Consider the following 9,055-nt stretch of genomic DNA (forward strand, 5'->3'; position numbering starts at 1 on the left):
GTCACGCTGCTGCACCACATCCTGCAGGTAATGCTGGGAATACTACGAATACTGGGGAATACTGCAGTATTCTCATAATAATTCAGTTGCTGCTGTTTGTGACCCTTAGGAGGCTGAAGAGAATCACCCCGACCTGCTCAACCTGCCCGATGACCTGGAGATCTGTGCAAAGGCTGCTGGGTAAACACATATAGGAGTTCAGTCACGTACAGACTGCTGGGTGGAGTCTGTGACGTGGTAGCTCAGGTGTTTCGCCTGCAGCGGTGTTAAATGTTGCCCTCTGACTCCACCTGCAGGCTCAGCTTGGACTCTATTCAGTCTGAAACAAAGACTCTAAACAAACGGCTGAAAAACTCAGAGAGGAGCGTTTCCTCCTCATCTGACGACATGAAGGAGCAGTACCTGTCCACCATACAGGTGAGTCACTCAGGATGAGGCTGTCACCTTTACGGGCAGATAAATCCAGTCTGTACACTCACTGACACCGTTTTAGTGGGACAGACCTGCTGTTCCAGGTGAACTTACCTGTTGTTCTTATGTGGTGTTACCAGGAGAGCCTGCAGGCTGTTGAGCAGCTGCAACTCCTGCTGTCATCTGTGGAGGAGCAGAGGAAGCACCTGTCCGCCTACCTCTGTGAGGACAGCAGCAGCTTCTCCCTCGAAGAGCTCTTCAGCACCATCAAGGCATTCAGAGACCTCTTCCTTCGAACCCTCAAGGTCAGCGCCAATCGCAGTGCGGCTCAGTCTGCAGGACTCATACCCTGCCGCACGTTTGCATGTGTCATTTAAACTATGTCTCAGCCAGCCAATCGGCTCTGACTTGAACCGTGACAAAGTGTGGTAGCTGCCACACATTAGTCCTGTTTCCCTGTAAATGTTAAGCTCCGCCCTCTCTGGGGGGCCGGTTAGCCTGCTGAAGTTTGAACTGTGTGTTCCTTTTATTCTTCGATCAGGAGAACGAAGGTCACAGGGAGCAGGAGAAGAGGAGGAAGAGGTTGGAGGAAGGGAGGAAACTGAGAGAAGAAGCCCCCACCAGAAAGATCAGTAAGTCAGACACCATTATTTCACCTTAAATCCTCCCTCCTTAAATGGAGAGACAGGTGTCCCTCACCTGTCTCTCCAGGTGTGGCAGGTGAAGGACAGGTCAAGTGCAAGTGGAGAACAGGTGAGACATGTGAAGGGCCGGTGACGGACAGGTCGAGAATCAATAGCTGACATCAGCAACATTTTTCTGCAACAGTTTATCAGCAGCTGAATATTTAAAGGAAATGATGTGACAGCATCAGGACGAGAAGAAAGTTTGTAAAGATTAAATGCTGCTGTACCTGTGAGGCTGTCAGGTGATGCAGTGACAGCTTTCACCTGTTGTTTGTGACACGTGCGCTAAGCTCACAGGGGAACGTGTGTCTGTGCTGCAGTTAGGACAGACATGGCCAATTGGGACGAAGGATGCACCGTCGACAACCTGCTGGCCGAGATCAGGAAGGGCTGCAGGCTGAGGAAGACAAGCCCACGGGCAGAGCCGGACGGTGGGGTCGAAGGTGAGAGCCCGGCAGGACTTCTGCAGACTTTCTTGTCACTACTGCTCGTTTGATCAAGTTCTCCTTTTCAGGTCACCCCGGGGTCACGCAGATGTCACCGGCCCAAGATAAGCCAGATTTTCCCGAGAAGCCTCGGGAGGAGGTCCGGACTCCCACACATCCACCTGCTGGAACCAGACCAGAACCGGAGCCAGCAGAGCCAGACAGAGCTGCCTCAGAGCTCCAGGCCCTCTGTGAACGCCCCGCAGCTGAGGTCCAGGGTCCGGAGTCTGAAGTGGACACCAGACCGGCGCAGCAGGAAGTCCAGCACACAGCTAGTCAGCAGGATGTGACCCAGGTCAACAGGAGCAAAGATCCTAACCCGGAAGATTCTGCTCCCCGGAACGCATCAAACACCTTAGACACCAGCCCAGCAGGTAGAGTGAGGCGCTGTGCTCTCTGCTTCAGGCTTTGAGCACGCTCAGTGCTGCTGTTTGTTTCTGAAACATGGAAATTTTAATGCTTCCTGTCCCACAGCCCACCCACACAGATCAAGTTGTGTTCAGTGTTTGCAGCAGAGTGACGGAGACTCGGCCGCAGATTACAGTTGAGTGGAGTCGAGATTGCCATACCATGGTGATGTAGCCGGGTCAGTCTGGCTGTTGTGATGTAGCTCTGAGTCTATGAGGTCACTTCCTGTTCCTGAACATTAGTGTTTCCTGTGACATGGTGAGCTGAGGCTCAGGCTGTAAGGTCTCATCAAGACGATGATAGAACATCCTTTAGTGTTGATGATGAAATAAGCTTTATATCTAGAAACCGACCAATCGTATCCTCTCTTTGATCTCCAGAAGGCCACACAGGAAGAAAGCGTTTGAAGAAAAAGAAAAAATGCATCCTTCAGTGAGGTGAGCTCACCTGCAGCTGTGCATAAATCCACGTCAGCGGCGATTCACTGCTGTCCTTCACTCTAAAGCATTTCATTGGTCGAAATGTTTTTATGTTGTGGGATTTAAGGTCTTTTTTTAAATATCATTTATTATTTTATTCTTCTTCTATGGTTCCAGGTACATGGGTCAGGACTTGTTTCTGTGGCCACAGGACTGGACCTGCAGGAGAACAAAGTGTTTAACCCTCTGTAGAACCTGGGACCATTTCGTGGCCTTTGCGTTTTTTAATTCCACACCATTTCCACTGTGTTTTACGGAAGAGGATTAGGGCCACTGGAAAAAAAAAAAGGAAAGAATTCTGACTTTAAAGTCAGAATTCTGAGATTAAAGTCAGAATTCTGACTTTAATCTCAGAATTCTGAAAAAAAGAAAAAGTCAGTGTGAATAATTTGAATAAAATGTACAGTTCCTTTGTTCAAAAATGTGACCGATTGTATTTTATAAATGTCACGGTTTGCCGGGGCAAGCCGTGTGGAATTATTTAGGACAAGGACGCGGCAGCTCTGGTGCAGGTGAGTATTTATTAACGAAGGAAATACAAACAACAAAGGCACTGGGAACATGAAACTGGAACCTAAACTGGGTAAAACTAACAAAACAAACCAGAAACGAAGATGCAGGGAGGTCCGGGGAAATACACATGAAGCGATGCAGGGAGACCGAGGGGAAACAACACAGACGAACCAGCAACTACTATGACAGAAGACGCAACTTAAATACACTCAGAGAACACAGGGAGATTACACACAGGTGAGGAACACAGCTGGGAGTGATTAACGTGACGAGACTAGGGAGTCAAACTGAAAACACTCACATAAGACGCAGACCTTCACAATAAAACAGGAACTTACACATGAAAGGACACAAACTAAGAAACGCAGACTAGATACAGGGCACACGGGCAGAACAGAGTAAACACCAAACAGAGGAAGAACAGAACCAAAATCGCAATAAGAGAAAACACAAAACGCTGGGTTAAAAGGACCCAGAATCATGACAATAAATTAAAAAGAATGACTTTTTTTGTTATCAGTATTTATAATTTTTAATGACATTTTGTTAAGTTCTGTACCATAGTTAACAGTTATAGTATTTTCCAATGTTAAGCATTTATATTTTAAAAATTCTAATAATCTTATATTTGCGTTTGTTTTTAATTTTTTTAGAACACTGGAAGGCTAGAAATGTTTTTCTTTTGAAAAGAAGAATAACAGAACAGATCAAGGCTTAATGTTTTATTTTGTAGCTAATAAAGGGGGCAGGTCTATCAACAATATTTTATTTGTACCTTTTGAAAAAGCCAACAAATTCCTTTTATTATTAATTTTAACACTCCTGCTCTTTTAATTTTTAATTCAAATGATTGTGGAAGGGCAAAAAACAGTGCAGGATACTGAAAAATGTTTAAATAGTTAGGAATATTTAGAATAATTAGCAAAATGCAGACTTTGTATCGTACCTGTGCATTAAAAAGTAGACATGTAGTAGACTGTTTCTTCTAACTTTTTGCCTGTTTTCTTTCTTTTTTATTTTCATATGTTGTCTTTTCATTGTGTGATGGGATTTCCGGCTCTTTTTAGAAAACCGGCTCTTTCGGTTCGGCTCACTAAAAAGAGCCGGCTCTTTCGGCTCCGAACCAGCTTTAACGGTTGTTTTGTTGCTTTAATTGATTTATTATTAACAATAATATAAAATTATGCACAAAAGGAATTACTAATGTACAAAAAAAAGTGGTTTTATTTATATATGTTTATATATAAATATATGCGGTGGCCCCTAGAGACAAAACGCGTACAAACTCCAAGAAGCACATACAAACTCCAAAACACATTTCTAGCATGAACTGAACTTCCAAAACAGAGCTACCTAGATCACGTAAATTACACAATTGAAAGCATGAAAGCATATGTGTATTGTTTAAGTATTTATACACAAGCACTATATTCATATATAGTCAAATAATTAAAAATTAAAAAAAAAAAAAAAAAGAAAGTTCATTTACCTGTTATTACCACACACCAAATCCGGCCGTTGGTACTTGCTAGCTTGTGTAGCCACTAGGTAACAAAAGCTCAACACTGCCACTAGCATCCTGGAGCACTTCTGTTGTCTTTTGTACGTGTTTTGAGTTTTTATGTGCTTCGGAGTTTTTACGTGTTTTGGAGTTTGTACGTGCTTCAGAGTTCGTACGTGATTTGAAGCTTGTACATGCTTTGTCTCTAGGGGCCACCGTAAATATACTTTTATTTATTCACTCCACATAAAATGTAATAAATAAATCATATAATACAAAAATCAACTATTCACATTTCAACTTTTAACTATTTAAATTTTCAGCTTTTTCCTTTTACAAATTTAAAGTGAAACAACACAAAACACTGCAAACCACAACACAATTAAATATAAATTATAATATGAAAACAAAAAGAACATGCATATTCTCTGTCATATGGACCTGCATGAATAAACTTTCTGAATCCTTTATCATCTGCAACTGAAAATAGTTGTGGATGATTATATACCTTTCTAATGTGACGTTGTTGTCCCTGGCTCTTTCTCTGTCTCTCCCTCCTGCTCTGTTCCTGTGCTACTGCGAGTGTAACTACCGCCCCTCCCCCCTCTTCCCAGTGTAAAGCACAAGGCTTGCATGCTGAGTGAAGCGGGAAAAAAGTGCGAGAGAGAGCGGATGAGAGAAAGAATGTTTATATGTTCTCTCTCTTGCTCTCTCTCTATATATATATGTGTGTGTGTGTGTGTGTGTATATCATATATATTGTATAGCTTTTGTATATAAACTATAAACTTTCATCTTCAGACAAAAATTATATGACTTAAATTACTTAAAAATTCTGCCTGGTCTTGTGTCTCTTTGTTTCTGTAACATAAATAACAAGCCAACATTTTCCTCACGACACCACTGATCAGCTCTATGGACCCTCAGTTTACCTGTACACATCCATCTCACCTGTCAGCTGTTTAACACCTGCTGATGAGTCAGGAAGCACGTCCACGTGTCCTGGTGTTAGTCTCCTGTTTATTGCAGCTGCTGTTCAATATAATGTAATGTCGACACAAAATTGTGCACAAAATAAGTAAATGCAGTTTGTTTCCTGAGTGCAGACCTGCTGTTTCCCTCAGAGTGACTGTTCTGGGTTAAAAATGACAGACTTTAAAAGGAGGCGAGATGGACACAGAAAATTACACAGCACTTTATCAGTGGCTGATATCCAGTCACCAGCTTTAGCAAACACCAGACTGTCAGGTGACGTTTACATCACTGTTTTATTTGTTTCTTGGAAAATCATTTTGGCTCAGATATAAGTCAAGTTTTATAACTGTACAGTTTTACTTAAGCTCAATGTCATACTGCAGAATACGTGTTAGACTGAACCATTCGCTTTTCTTTATTATCTGCTGTTCGTATGTACAGGATTTTTTTTAACCATGAATTTTGAAATAAAACTAACATGAAAAATCGTTTTTATTCAAGGAGAAGAGAGAAAGCGCTATCCACCAGGAGAAGCGTCTGAACCAGCATGCTGTTTGTGAATACTGAAAGACTCCAGCCTGTCTAGAAATACTTACATTATCTGTTTTTTAATATTTATTCAACTAAGCACAATTATCTGTTAGAAGTTTTGGGGTTTACTAAATTAAGAAAAAAAATCAGATTACTGTATTTTCCGCACTACAAAGAGCACTTAAAATCCTTTAATTTTCTCAAACAAAAATGCATGAATTCTGGTTGAATTCTCACTGACTACAAACCTATTTTATGTGATTTTATGTTTCAAAAAAAACTGCCCAAAACTGTTTTAGTACGACTTTGGTAAGCTACAAAGCTGAGCATTACCGCTACCGTAGTCACGAGCTTCCCAGAGTAATCTGGGTCCAAAACGCCGTCCTTTAAGGTCCCAAAGTCATACAAACGCTGCGGCATCACTGAGAGTTAAAAACTGTCTAATTTATTTCATCTGTAATGATCAGCATTGCTGCTTTACGGTGTAACAATTAAGTTTAACATCCAGGCATCCATAAAAACATTCATACATTCTTATATAGTTATATAGTTCTATACTGTGTATTGTGTATTTTGTTGTACAGTTATTTTATTTTCAACTTTAATTTATATATTTTATCTTATTCTTTCCCAGTTAAATTTACCCTTTATTCTAATTTGTGTTGTACAGTTATTTCATTTTTAACCTTAATTATTTTATATTTTATTCCTTCCTAGTTAAATTTACCCTTTTTCATTTTTTCATATTTATTTCCTATCTTATTCATAGCCTTGTCCTTTTTTTTTCTTTAGGTCACAAGCAGTTGTCTAAGCATTTCACTGCATATCGTACTGTGTATGACTGTGTACGTGACAAATAAAATTTGAAAACAGAATTTATTCAATTTAATTGAGTTAGAAGTTAGCAGGAAGTTAGCTCGCTAGTTTCCACCTAAACATGATACAGCATGTTCTGAATGAGAGATTTCTAATAAGAAAAATAAAATAATACATCTCTTTTATCACTTCCAAAATGATTGAAGACAGAAAACTAATCAGCAGTGACATTTGTAGGGTTACAGAAGTTGGACTAGCTGGTATATAATGATTTGCTACGTGATCACTAGCGGCACAGCTATGTTAGCATAATATAAACACAGTGATGCTGGAGGATGAATGCTAACTTTTGTTCAGAAGAATTACGGAGATAATCCATCCACAATACATCCATATACTCCAACCACACCGGAATAGAGCAGTAGTGAGAGAATTCTAGTGATGTGTTGGTCACAAACGAAATGGCTCCTAGAGCCGGATCTTTGACGTGAACGACATGAGCCAAGGAGCCGTGGTTTTTCTCTCACCCTCTCTCTCTCGCACTTTTTTCCCGCTTCACTCAGCACGCGAGCCTTGTGCTTTGTGCTGGGAAGAGGGGGGAGGGGTGGTAGTTACACTCGCAGTAGCACAGGAACAGAGCAGGAGGGAGAGACAGAGAAAGAGGCAGGGACAACAACATCACAATAGAAAGGTATAGTAATCATCCACAACTATTTTCAGTTGCAGATGATAAAAGATTCAGAAAGTTTATTGTTTATTCATGCAGGCCCATATGACAGAGAATATGCATCCTGTAAACGACCACGGCAGACCCAGTGGCATTTTGATGCTTTTATTAATCCCTACACGGTTGCTGTACATTCGCACTCAGAGCTGCAGCTCTCTCGCTTCCAGCTCAACATAACACCAACAACCCAACCACAGGACCCAGTACAATATTTAATTCGGTGGGGCGTGATTGCGGATGCCGTGCAGGTGCGTCCGCCTCCTCTGCACGGCACCGCAGGCCACGCCCCACCACACATCTTTTTTTTTGTTTTCTTATTTTAATTTATATTTAATTGGGTTGTGGTTTGCAGTGTTTTGTGTTGTTTCAAATTTGTAAAAGGAAAAAGCTGAAAATTTAAGTAGTTAAAAGTTGAAATGTGAATAGTTGGTTTTTGTATTATATGATTTATTTATTACATTTTAGGTGGAGTGAATAAATAAAAGTATATTTACGGTGGCCCCTAGAGACAAAGCACGTCCAAACTTCAAAACATGTATTAACTCTGAAGCATGTACAAACCCTGAAGCACGTATAAACTCCAAAACACGTAAAAACTCCATAGGACGTACAAACTCCGAAGCACGTACAAACTCCAAAACACTAAAAACTCAGAAGCACATAAAAACTCAAAACACGTACAAAAGACAACAGAAGTGCTCCAGAATGCTACGCGCAGTGTTGAGCTTTTGTTACCTAGTGGCTACACAAGCCAGCAAGTACCAACGACCGGATTTGGTGTGTGGTAGTAACAAGTAAATGAACATTTTTTTTAAATTATTTGAATATATATGAGCGCTTGTGTGTAAATACACAAACAATACACATATGCTTTCAATTGTGTAATTTAAGTGATCTTAGGTAGCTCTGTTTTGGAAGTTCAGTTCATGCTAGAAATGTGTTTTGGAGTTTGTACTCGTTTTGTCTCTAAGGGCCACCGCATATATTTATATATAAACATATAGAAATAAAAACACTTTTTTTGTACATTAGTAATTCCTTTTGTGCATAATTTTATATTATTGTTAATAATAAATTAATTAAAGCAACAAAACAACCTGAAGAGCCGGTTGGGAGCCGAAAGAGCCGGCTCTTTTTAGTGATCCGAGCCGAAAGAGCCAGTTCTCTAAAATGAGTCGGAAATCCCATCAGTACTCCATACTTTGCTCGGACATAAGCGCTCTTTCAGACTCATTGAGTCTACCTGCGAGAACAAAAATAGAACAAAAATCACTCAAGAAATCTCATCCTTGTCACCAAGATTATTGTGGAAAAATACACTGAGCATCGACCCAAACTGACTTTCTCAGGTTTATCGAAAGAAGCTTCAAACCTTTGCAAAGGGATCAACACAGCACGGACGGGGTTCATACCAGCACTGACAAACAGGCAAAATAATAACAGCTCCTCTATAGCCATACAGATACAGTGAAAATGAAAGTGTTTTTGAATTTTATTTTCTGTAAATCATTTGATTTATTTAA

This window comes from Copadichromis virginalis, linkage group LG13, assembly GCF_057382275.1.
Source record: "Copadichromis virginalis isolate Kocher_CV1m ecotype Utaka linkage group LG13, C_Virginalis_male_GT1.1, whole genome shotgun sequence".
Classification (NCBI taxonomy): Eukaryota; Metazoa; Chordata; class Actinopteri; order Cichliformes; family Cichlidae; genus Copadichromis; species Copadichromis virginalis.